At 32.0% G+C, this 13,855-nt stretch overlaps 1 pseudogene; it reads right to left on the bottom strand.

The window, feature by feature from the left end:
• Positions 1 to 13,855, bottom strand: part of LOC138170237 (large ribosomal subunit protein eL6-like) — a 55,429-nt pseudogene that overhangs the window by 13,290 nt on the left and 28,284 nt on the right.

Genomic DNA, 13,855 nt, shown 5'->3' with positions numbered 1-13,855 from the left:
AAGAAAGAAAGAAAGAAAGAAAGAAAGAAAGAAAGAAAGAAAGAAAGAAAGAAAGAAAGAAAGAAAGAAAGAAAGAAAGACAAAAGAAAGAAAGAAAGGAAGGAAGGAAGGAAGGAAGGAAGGAAGGAAGGAAGGAAGGAAGGAAGAAAGAAAGAAAGAAAGAAAGAAAGAAAGAAAGAAAGAAAGAAAGAAAGAAAGAAAGAAAGAAAGAAAGAAAGAGGAGCAGAATGCTTTCAGGAAAATGTTGGAAGACTTATATGAACTGATGTAAGGTGAAGTGAGCAGAACTAGGAGAACATTATACACAGCAAAAGCAATATACTATTGATGAAGTGTGAAAGACTTAGATACTCTGATCAAGAAAAAGATCCAAAACAATTCCAAATGATCCACAATGAAAAATCCTATTCATGTCCTGAGAAATAACTGATGAACTCTGCCTAATGAAACATATATTAAAAATTTCTATATTGTCATCTCATATTTTGGCGAAAGTTTTGTTTTGCAACAAGGCTAATATGCTTTTCATGTCTTTATGTGTATAATAGATAATTTGTCTTCTCAATCAGTGGGAGAAGTGAGAGAATTTAGAATTCAAGTTTTAAAAAATGAATGTGGAAATTTTTATATGTAATTGAAAAATGTTTAATGAAATAAATGTATGTCTTTTATGTAATGTTTGAAATTCTTTATTTCATTAAAGATCAATTATTTTTCCTTGTAGGATTATATTTTTTTGCCTTTTGGGGGGGCAATTGGAGTTAAGTAACTTGCCCAAGTTACACAGCTAGTTTTTTTTGTGTGTGGGAGTTAAGTGTCTGAGGCCGGAATAGAAGTCAGGTCCTCCTGACTCCAGGGCCAGCACTTTACTTACTGCACCACCTAGCCACCCTATAATTTATTTTTTAAAGTAAGTTATTCTTGTTTTAATTCCATATATTTTTTCTTTTGGAATATTATATTCCATATTCCAAGTTTTTTTTTATTGGTAGCTACCAAATTTCACTTGAACCTGACTATGAATTGTCTTGAATTATGTTTTCCTAACTGCTTATAATAATTTTCTTTGCCCTTGAAGCCAGGATGTTAGCTATGGGCTTTTTAGCTATTTTGATTCAGACATTTTTTAGGTGACTAGTAGATTTTTAATTTTTTACTTTGCCCACTGGTTCTAAAGGAAATCAAGTGTTTTCTTTCATCCACTAAATAACATTTATTATTTATTTATATTGAAGAGTTTTATGAGGATCAAAATATGCTTTTAATTATACAAATTTTATTAACTCTAAAGTACTATTTATATGATAACTTTATTGTTCAATAACCTTTATTTTCTGACTCTTTAATTTTCATTAGTGATACCAATTGTTATGGTTATGGGATTTAAAAATCCTCTATGCTCCTTGAATTTGCTGACTTAGTAGGAAGGGGTGGGGCAAGAGGAAGCAGAAGCCAAGCTGGAGTGCATGCCATGACTATATGAAAAATCTTTATGAAAAATCTTGATTTTTAAGAATGAATATAAGGGCCAAATTAGAAAAAAAAATTATAGTTCTTTAAAATATTCTTCATGTTTTCATAAACCCAATTGACTACCCTATGTATCATTCTTAGATTAGTTTGAATTAGGGTTTATATTAAACAAGTTTTCTTCAAATGCATCTTCAGAACTTCAATAGAAATATAGATAATTTGTCAATTGAAAAAATGGATTCTAAATGCAGTTTCAATGTATTTTATAATAAACCAATATGTAACCCAAATTACTTCCTCTAAAATGTATAAATTATACAGAGTACATCATGTATATAGAAATATAGAGTGCACTAAAAATCTTAATGCAGTTTTATGCTCATATACATATATGCATAAAACTACACTAAGAATTTTGGGACATCCTATGTATCTCCTTTGAATTATCAATATTTGCAGAGAATTGTGATTATATAAAAGTCCAAAACAATAATTCTAAATATCCACTAAAGGATACTTAATTTAAAATTACATAAAGATCTACTTAAACTTCATACGTAAATTCTTATACACAAAGTATAAGAAGTATAAGAATTTAAAGATGTAGAACATTACAGAGGAAAACACATTGTTTGTGGGGTCAAATGACCATATTCAAAAATGCTTCCTGTGATTTTTATTCCTCTGTGATATTGGAGAAAATTCCTTCATGTTTCAGGGCCTCACATCCCTTATCTGTAAAATGAGAGTGATGGACTAGATGTGTTTTGAGGTCTCTCTTAGCTCTGTGTCAATAATCTAATGCAAGAACCGTTTTTTTTTTAAGTAATTGGAGTCATTTATTTTTTGACAATTACTCTAGGGTTATTTTCCTAGTTGACAATTATATAGCAATGCAAAATTTCAAATGGAATCACATATAAGACTGCAGGAATCCAAAACTTGAAAAGAGCTCATTTTCTCTAAAGGCACATCCAAACTGAAAGACTTCATATTTATGTTCAATTGGAAAAAAAATGACTAACCAAAGTGACATAACTTGTGATTATTATATGAAAATATATTTATCAGTGCTGCAGTGAACTTTGTTTTTATTACAATTATTATCTTTATATTAAGGTATTTTTAAAATATATTTTTAAAATATAATAATGAAAGATTTAAACATCCAGGTTGCCCTTAAGGAAATATTGAATTAGTCTCCAAAAATGATTTGATTTGATATTTCACTCAAAGCAAGTGAAGCCCACATTTGTTAATTGAGGCATAAAACTTTGCAATGATAATAACATGTCTGTCAAAATGAGACAGACTTAGAATCACATGAGAATGCCAGAAATTTTAACACCTACACTACCACCTTCTTCTTTTAGTCAATAATACAGTTATCAAATTTTTCAAATCCCACTAAAATTTTATCATCTAAAATGGTTGATTTTTAAGAGGAAGAATTAGCTTTTTAGATCAAAGAAAATTTAATATGATACCAAACTATTTGGGGGATAAAACTACAAAGTAATGATTCTTTCAAAAATAACTATTAGAATTATATTTTAAATGAGTGTTGATCTTTTAGGTAGTCATCATGCAATATAGCTTATCAACCCTTCAACAATACTGGCATTTTGGGCATTCTATCCTATAATCATACACATATAGATGCACATATATATATATAAACATAAAATACATATGAATACATCCATATTTCTATATGTATACTTATATATATATACATGCTTATACCTATACCCATACATATAGCTAAGTGGCAAAATAGAAAGAATGCCAGTCTGAAGTCAGAAAGACCCATTTTCATGAGTTCAAATTCCATGTCTAACACTTGCCAGCTATGTGACCCTGGACAATTCATTTAACCCTTTTTATCTTAGTTCCTTATCTATAAAATGACCTGGAGAAGAAAATGGCAATTCACTCTTTGCCAAGGGAACCCCAAAGGGATCATGGAGGGGCAGAACAACAACAAAAATGTATATATACATATGCAAATATATGTATATACATAACACATGTAAATATATTCACACATGCATAGATCTTCCTCAGCTTTGTATGTGTATATATGTATACATGCATACATGTATACAAGAATATATACTACACATACACAAATGAGTTTATACATAGAGATACTAATTGTGGTGCTAATTACATTAGTATTTTTAGAAAGGTAAAGCATAATGATATAATTATATGGACATACATAGACATCTATACTTAGATTTTGCTTCAAATTACTTTTTGATTTCTTTGTAACTGATAAATTTTCTCATCTACCATCTCCCCTGGTTTTCGAATTCAAAAGATAAGGATTTGATGGCACTGAAGATATTTTAAAGCATATTCTCCAAGTTCCAAAGGCAATTTCAAAAGAGGTGATAAAAAATACTATCACTGGTCTAAAGTCATGAAGTTTAGCTAATGACTATGGCAGAACTCTTGAAGAAAGCCTGCATATAGAGGACCCAGTGACTCAATGATTCCTCTATTTACCTACACTTTTTATAACAATTTTTCCATAATAAAGACTTTAGAGAATTTCCCCCTGGGTGAGATCTGAGACTATCTCTTTCAATAAGAATGAATTCCACCCAATGAAAGACGACCTCATACTGGAAAATTTCCTGAAGACTCTGATGTAATTAAGTGAGACATGAGTAAGAATAAAGATATGAGCAAGGTACTACCTCCTCAACATATTTCTATTCCTTCAGACACCTCTCTCTAAAGAACTGGAACTGAGTTTCTTATGTCTCAGAGTTCAAACCATGAAGATCAAGATCTCTTCTCCACCAAGTTTACATGAACTCTGCCTTACTCTCAATGCAGGCATGGGACATATTGAAAAATCATTCTCAACCAGTAGAAGGAGTCTTATCCCAATCCTTAAGCCTTGAGTTACATTTATATGAATTTTTGGAGGTATTTTGTCTAGGCAAAAAGCTAAATTCCATTGGAGTGAAAAGAAACAAGTATTTATTAAGCACTTACGATGTACCAGGCATTGTGCTGGGAAATTTACAGGCATCGTAATTGATTCTCATAACAGCCCTTTGAGGAAACTGTTGTTAGTAATGTCTTGTTTTGTTTTGTTTTGTTTTAAGCAGTTGGGGTAAAGTAACTTGCTCAAGGTTACATGGCCAGTTATTTTTTGTGTGGGTGTGGAGTATCTGAGGATGGAACTGATCAAAGGTCTCCTGACACGGAGGCCGGTGCTCTTACTCATTGCACCACCTGGCTGCCCCTTAGCAATTGGGGTTAAGTAACTTGCTCAAGGTTACAAGGCCAGTTATTTTGTGTGGGTGTTAGGTATCTGAGGCTGGAACCAATCCCAGGTCTCCTGACGCTAGGACCAGCACACTTTCTCACTGTGCCACCTGGCCTCCCCAATTAGTAATGTTTTATAATTCAGGAAACTGAGGCAGACAGGCATTCTGTCCAGGACCACACAGTTATTAAGTTTTTTATTCTTCCTAGCTCCAGGTCCAGTGCTCTAGCTACTGTGTCATGTAGTTGTTTCTACTCATAATATACTACAACTATATTATTTTATATTTATTTAGTACTTTGAGGTTTATTCAAAGCAAAAGCCTTAATTGTCCATATTAGATTTATTTTATTTTATTTTTTTCATTTGTGAAGTTGAATGTAGACCATCCTTAAACAAATATATGCTATGCACAGGTTAATTCATCAACTCAAAACTTCATAGTAAATTTTATTATTTCAAGGATGAAAAAGGATATCAGAGAATCATAAAATCCCATGAGATGGAAGGGATCGAGATATCTTTACTCCAATTCATATTTGAAAAAAGGTCCCTCTATAAAGTAGAATTGAAATAGTAATATTATTTCCTGAGGCTATCTATTCCACATTAGGATATGTTTAAACTTGAGGAAATTTTGTCATTGATGTTATTTTTCCTTACAGGGTGTCTAATTTTTCCTTTTTATCCCTTTTATCCATTGCTCCTAATAAGGTCTTCTGGGATCATATTGGAGAAATCAAAACAAAACATATAATCCTTCTTCCAAGTAACAGTCCTTCAAGGCAATAGGAAGGCAACAAGTATTTATTAAGTGTTTACTCTTTCTTAGCCATTTTGTTAAACCTACTTTTCTTCAACTTTAAAGAAAGCCATTAGATTCTCCCTTAAATTATCTCTTGCGTATGCCATTTTTCTATAGTACATTTTTTGTAGAATTCATATCCATGAAATTACACATTCTTCTTATAACTAAGATAAACCTTGATTAAATAAATTCTCCAAAACTGTCCAGATATGCTTTTACTGTTTCATGACCTATTTGTATATTATAGTCCTTAGTAGATTTAGACTAAGAGACAACATTTGAAATTTCAAGTCAATTGATGCTTATAAAAATTAATAAATAATGTTTTGTAAATAAGTAAAATGTCATAATGGTTAGAGATCTGGGAAGAGTTAGAAATAATGGCTTGAGATCTTCCCACTGCATAATTGGTTGAGCCTGGATAATTCACTTAATCTCTTCACTTCCCTAGGCAAATTTCTAAAAACATAAATCACAGACTAGTTGCTAATCTAGATTGGTAGAGAGAATTTTTCCATAGAAGTTCCCTCCACTAGTGAAATAAAAGGCCTTGAATAATAGTAAGAACAACTTAAAATGAACTATATTAAATTTACTAATAAAGTAAATGTGTTGTTTCTGCCTTCTTGAAGGTCTTTTTCTTGATCAGACCCCTGCTATCACTCCATAAAACTAATTCTTCTATTCTGAATCTAGTAAAAAGCAATACAAATATTTTATCAGCCATATAAATATAATTTTGGACAGTTTTGTCATTAGCTTTACATTTCTTAAGCAAATCTTGAGCCTTATTGTAGTGTTTATTAGGTATAGGACTCAAAATATTCATGAGCCAATTATTTGGTTCAGGAAAAACAAACAAACCAGGTTCTTCAATCTGTAATTGCCACAGATCTTTTAAACTAATCCCTGGCCACAAGGGGCAACATATAACTGTGTTAATAGTTTTGTAGAATCCCTAAAAATTCATAGAAAAGTAAATCTAAATGTACGTCATAACAATAGTCAGCTGAGTAAAAGTTATAGATAAAAGAAAGGCATTGCACTACAGAGGAAGGGAAATTTGTGTTCAGGTCCTGCTTCTGATAGTTATTGGATGCATGACTCTGAGTTAGTCACTTAAGTTCTCAGTTCTCTAGGCAATTCTTATTAAAGAAAGTTACAAATAATCAGCAGGAATTTCCTTACATAGGAGCACTTTATACCAATGATATCACAGATTCAATGCATGCAATAGATATGCTCTTAATTATTCAAAGTAATACCTGACTAGGTACTGAAAGACATAACCTATACACATTTCAAAATGCACAGATATACTTAGTATACCAAAATGAACAAAGCATGAATAACAAATAAGACAAAATTGCCTAAGAGTAATGGTAACACTCTCAATAGGTCTACAAAAAAAAAACATGTTAATATATCACAGATTCTTTATAGCCTGGCCATTTAAACAAGTCCTAAATGATCATAATTAGATGACTTTTTAAAAAGTTGACCACAAACCAACATTAGTGGTTCTGTGAACTATAGTTGAGCTGTCTTCAATGAGTTGCCTTGATACTTCAGCAATAAGTTTAAATTTCACATCTCTTGCATTTCAATTAGATGAGTCTTTTATTTTATACTAGGAAACCAAGCTCATCAAGCACATTCTAAGGGCTAAGATCATGGCTGACTCTCTCCATTCACCACCACGAACAACAAAAGCAACAACAAACAACAAGGCTTTCCTTGACTTATCACATTACTCCATTTCTAAGAACTTGGTTGAGGTTAGAGTCATAAACAAGGTAAGAAAAACTTCATGGCTGTAGTTAAAACTGCTGGATTTTTGTCCTTGTCAAAGGAAACCTGAAAACCCACCATTTAATATTCGATTGTCTCACTATCCATGATAAACTAAAGCTTGGGGGATGACAAGGTGACTCCATTCTAATAGAGCACCATTTAGTCCCAAATATATTGCCCTATTCACTTACCTTTTCATAGTATATGAAACATGATCGAGTTGCAACTGCATAACTGGTGGGTTATTAAAATATACAAAGCATAAAATAAGAAATCAATCTTACAAGGATTTTCTAACCATTAAGTACTTTGCCCTTTAGCCAAATAGATTATAAATGGAAGGAGAAAAACACATTTAATAAACTTATCAAAGAAATTTTTTTTGTGGGTTTTTTCATAGGCTTTCAATTTTTAACACTAAATTTGAAAAAAAAAGTTTAGAATCTGAATGAGAGATATTCAAATGCATTAAGTATATATTATTAATTATCATCCTTTTAAAAATAAAGAATATCATTATCTGGAATGCACATAAATGTGAATTAAAAATAATAAAAAGTTTGCAGTGCTTTCCACATTAAGGCTCATAATCTGTCCTCTGGTGAGCTGCTTCAGTTTGTGGTCAGGAACAGTTTCTTTAGGTAGTCTCTCTCTATGCCATAAAGTACATAAAATTATTCAAAATAAATTATCAAATATTTAATTGCTGTTAGAAGCCTATTTAACTAATTGCATGCAATAGATATATCTGGTGATTATGTTGCAATTTGTGATCTGATTACTTTGCTATAGGAAACTCCAAGTGCCATTACAAAATGACACTTCATTTTCAGCTTAAAATCTTTGAAACTTATTCGAGGCAGGGTATACAGAGAGATTAGATAACCTACCTAGGGACACAATCTCAGAGACAGGGTTCTAAGTCTTTCTGACTTAGAAGCTATCGCTTTATCTACTGCATCATGCTTTCTTTTCTAAAATGATTTTACTAAAAGTGAATTGATTTTTAAATAAAGACTCTAAGTAACGCAAGACACTGCAAGATGTTGTTTGCTCCAGTAAAACTAGACAAGGGGGAAAAATCTGTTACAAAGAGAATTTATCATAGCATTTTCTAAAAGAACTCCAGGCACATCCTCCTAGAGCAAATTTAATGTTCTTAATGTAACTTTTTAAGTAGCTGTTATTTAATCTCATTTAACTGTTTTTCTTGCAGTTGACACCTATTTAACTTACTTATCTTTCTTGTAAAGATGAAACAAACCTAGACTGAGGTAGAGTCATGATGTAGCCTTGTTGTCCCTCTTTCTGGGGACTCTGAGGCTTTTTAATCACTTGATCTTAGGAGTTCTCAGTTGTAATAGTTGTAACAACTAGTTGGATGTTTACATTAAGTTCAGCACCACTGTGGTAAATCCCCAAGAGCAGACTTGCCAGACTAATGAAGGGACAAATTTGGCCAAATAATGTAAAGAACAAGTCAAAGCTTCTGTATTCTTCAGTAGGGGTGCATATTCAGCCTATATGAGATATGGAGATTGAAAGGAAAGGAAACAAAAGAGGAAGCAAAAGAAAAGTTATCTTTTTTTTTCTTCCTTCCCCATCAGGAAGGAAGGTGAAAGATTGTTAGACTATCTTTAAAATCCAAGGTAGGCAATGTGGTAGACTGCATAATAAACAATGCTAGCAGTTAACCATTTGACAAAATTATGGGATTTTCCCTCAAAAATAATTGTATCTTTAGGCACAGATGACTATTGATTTTCATTGAATAGCCTGTCTCCACTGTATCATTTTAAAACTGATTACCTTTAGTCATATAACAACTATTTAACACTGCAATGGTAACTTGACATTAAAAATTTCAAAGCACTTTTGAATATAGAATCAATACATTTTTACTTCCCAGTTCTGTAAATGAAAAATGATTCTAATATCCGCTTTACATAAACAAGCATTTAGCCAGCTAATAAATGGTCAAAGGATATGAACAGGCAATTTTCAGATGAAGAAACTAAAGTTATCTACATTCATATAAAATGCTCGAATTCACTATTGATTAGAGGAAATACAATTTTGAAAAACACTGATGTACTACCTCACACCTATCAAGTGATTGAATATGACAGAAAAAAGAAAATGATAAATATTGGAAAATATGGGAAAATCAGGACTCTAATGCAGTTGGTCGAGTTGTGAATTTATCCAACCACTCTGGAAAGCAATTTGTAACCATCCCCAAAGGAAAATCAAACTGCATAACCTTTGATCCAGCAATACCACTACCAGGTCTGTAGCCCAAAAAAGATTATATTAAAGAGAAAAGACCTAAATGTATAAAAATATGTATAGGACCTCTTTTTGTGGTGGCAAAGAATTGGAAATTGAGGACATGTTCATCCATTGGGAAATGATTGAACTAGTTGTGGTTGTGATTGGATTTATGATTTTCATATTAGTTGATATGATATATTTAATGAATATACTAATAATTTAGATTCTTCAGAATTGCCTCTTCTGGCTTGCAAGTCAAAAGTTTACAATGCTGCTAGAAATGATCAGTCAAACCCTCAACCACACTCTCACAATCACTGCATTCTTTTTCCTGTATATATTAAGGGAAAAAATCCAAGACTGTAGAACCTCTTCCCATCAGAGAACTCTGTTTCTGTGACCCACCAATTAATGAACCCCAAGAACCTGAATCAATATTTTTCCCACAGGACTACACAACACCTGCATTATGAAATCATGGACCTCTCATGTAGAACTACTCAGACCCTGGAAAGGACTTTTGGTAATCCACTTTCTTCCTTCCTTTCCCACTTGTGATTTATGTATGTAATCTCTGCCTTTACTGCAGCAAGATGGAATTCTGATTAGGATAACTCTTTTTATTGGGGGGGGCATTAACAAGCTTACTTTAATCAGTCAAATATGTATCTTTTACCTAGTTCAGGGGGAAAAGGTCAGCACCCCGAACTTCAGAGTATATAGACAGAATTATCAAGACAGAGAAACAGATCAAGCAGACAGGTTTCCAAACTGTCCAACCATTACATCCATACCAAATCAACATCTGGGTTTTTCAAAGCTGAGGGGCTCTCAACAAAGGTTTCCCAGAGTCTCATCTGATCAAATCACAGAACACTTCTCAAAGTGAGCCCCTGATTAGGATAATTCTTGAGTTGCAAATCTGTTCCTCATGATGAAAGTAATTAATTAAACCTCTACTTGATTGCTGGAAAGATCCTTTGTTTTGTCATAACCAGATTAGAGACTGGCTCAGTGAAGTTCTGTTAAAATGGTATATGAATGTAATGAAAGACTACTGTGGTATAAGAAATGATGAGCAGGCAGATTTTAGTGAATAAAATAGAAGACAAAGAGGAGATCAACCAGCTGGGCATGCAGCTAATAAAGTGAGAAAAAGAACAAATTAAAAATTCTTAATTAAATACCAAATTAGAAATTCTGAAAATCAAAGGGGAAATTAATGGAATTAAAGTTAAGAAAACTATCTAACTAATAAATAAAAATAAGAGCTGGTTTTATTTAAAAAAATAAAACAGATACACGTTTGGTCAATTTGATTAAAAGAAAAGAAACAACCAAATTTCCAGAACCAAAAATAAAAAAACAGTGAACTTACCACCAATGAAGAGGAAAATGAAACATTCATTAGGAACTATCCTGCCCAAGTGTATGCCAATAAATTTGACAATTTATTGAAAGGTAGGAATATTTACAAAAATGTAAATTACCCAGATTAACAGAAGAGAAAATAAAATACTTAACCCCTTTTCAGAAAAAAAGAAATTAAGCAAACCATCATGAACTCTCTAAAAAAACTCTCCAGGGCCAGATGGATTTATAATTGAACTCTACTAAAATTTAAAAAAATAATCCCAATACTACATAAACTATTTGGAAAAATACACGTAGTCCTACAAAATTCTTTTCATGATACAAATATGGTGCTGATAACTAAACTAAGCAAAGCCAAGACAGAGGAAAAAACTATAGATAAATTTCTCTAATGAATATGGATGAAAAAATGTAAATACAAGATCAGCAAAGAGATTACAGCAATTTATCACAAGAATAATATACAGTAATCATACACAATTTATACCAGGAATGTAAGTTAGAGGCAATATTAGGAAAGCTATCAGCATAATTGATCACATCAGCAACAAAACTGACAGAAAACACATGATTATCTGAATAGATGTAGAAAAAGCTTTTGACAAAATACAACACCCATTCCTACTAAAAACACTGGCGATCATAAGAATAAATGGAGTATTTCTTGTAATGAGAAGTAGCACCTCTCTAAAACCAACTGGAATCATCATATGTAAAGAGGATAAGCTAGAATCTTTTGCAAAAAGATCTTTTTTTTTTTTCAAAAAGAACAAGGGTATCCATTGTCACCACTGTTATTCAAAATGGTATTAAAAATGCTAACTTTAGCAATAAGAGAAGAGAAACAAATTGAAACAATTAGAATAGGTGATGGTGAAATAAAGCTATCGTTAATTGCATAAAATATAGTTGTATATATGAGCAACCCTAGAGAATCAACTTAAAAATTACTTGAAATAATTAACAACTTTGGCAGAGTTACAGGATATAAAATAAACCCAGACAAATCATCAGCACCAACAAAGCCCAGAAGCAAAAGATAGAAAGAGAAATTATATTCAAAATATCTATAGACAACATAATAAATTTGGGAATCTACATGCCAAGACACATGTAAGAACTATATGAACACAATTACAAAACATTTTTCACAAAAATAAAGTTAGATCTAAATAATTGGGGGAAAATATCAGTTGTCAATAGTTAGGCCAGGGTAATATAATAAAATTAACAATTCTTTCTAAATTAATTTATTTATTCAGTACCATACCAGTCAAACTAACAAAAATTATTTTATAGAACTAGAAAAACAATAACAAAACTTATCTGGAAGAAGAAATGGTCAATAACATCAAGGGAAATAATAGAAATAAGGCAAAGCAAGATGACCTAGACATGCCAGACTCAAAAGTATATGATGAAGTTGCAATCATCAAAACTATTTGGTACTGGCTGAGAAATATTGTGGTAGATCAGTGGAATAAGTTAGAGTTGCAAGACAGATTAGTCAATGAGTGTATTAATCTACTATTTGATAAATCCAAAGACTTCAGTTTCTAGTATAATAACTCAGTACTTGACAAAAACTGCTGGGGAAGTAGTATGTTAGAAACTAGGCATAGACTAACATCTTATTCTCTAAACCAATGCCACGATGAGATCTCCATTCCAAAGAGATCATAAAAAAGGAAAAGGACCCACATGTACAAAAATATTTATAGTAGCTCTTTTTGTAGTGGAAAAGATTTGTCAAAGAAAATGACATTTGTCAAACATTTGTCAAATGAGTAAAGAAATAGTGTGCACATTAACAGCAGTATTGTGTGATGACCAATTTTGTTAAACTTAGTTCTTGTCATCAATGCAATGATCTAAGACAATTCCAAAATACTTATGATGGAAAATGTTTTTCATCTCCAAAGAAAGAACTATGGAGTCTGAATTCAGATAAAAACATACTATTTTCTCCCCTATTTTTCTTTTTTTTTTTGTTCTGATCCTCCTTTGACTCCCATGACTAATGTGGAAATACGTTTAATATGACTGTATATGTGTAGCCTATAGCAGAATGAATGTCATCTTGTATAAGTGGGAGGGGAAAAATTAGAACCCAAAATCTTATAAAAGTGAATGTTGAAAACTAAAAATAAATAAAAATAAAATTTTTAAAAAGAATTTCTTCATTTCTTCCTGACAATCTTGCTGTATACATGTTATTATTAACCTCATTTCACTGATGTGGAAAGTGAAGTAAATAGAGTTTATGGCCACAAAGCTTGTAGTCATATGAATCCAGATTTGAACTCAGTTCTTTCTGACTCCAGGCCCAGGACTCTATCTACTGTATCATCAGCTGCCTCCAAAATAATAATATTATGACCTTGATTGAGAGGTGCCTTTCTAGCATCTATTATCAGCCTTTCACTCTGTCACTTGCAATCAAAATTCCTGAGACTGCTTTCTTCTTAAGAAATCATCTTCCCATCTCCACTTCCATTAGTATTTGTTTGACCTATGTCTCCTCCATCATTATTTAATATTAGCATGCTTTGTATCCTTAGCATTTGGCACAGTGTCAGACATATATTAGATACTTAATAAATGTTTATTTTTGACTGACTGTTTCTAACCATGAATTCTTGTAGGAGTGATGATCACTTTAATGAGGGACCTCCTGGGTACTTCCATATTTCAGTACCCATCCCCTTTGTACCAGGAAAAAATAAACATAAAAGAAGGCTTATGTATAGGGATTTGGGGGAAAGACTGGAGTCAACTAGCTTCCTTTATTGAAAAAGTAGCTAAAGGGTGGTCAGGTGGTTCAGGGAGTAAGAGCACCGGCT

The sequence above is a fragment of the Petaurus breviceps genome, unplaced genomic scaffold, assembly GCF_028583685.1.
Source record: "Petaurus breviceps papuanus isolate PSGF00001 unplaced genomic scaffold, PetGlider_PUasm1.0 38, whole genome shotgun sequence".
Classification (NCBI taxonomy): Eukaryota; Metazoa; Chordata; class Mammalia; order Diprotodontia; family Petauridae; genus Petaurus; species Petaurus breviceps.
This window is presented reverse-complemented; position numbering and strand designations above follow the sequence as displayed.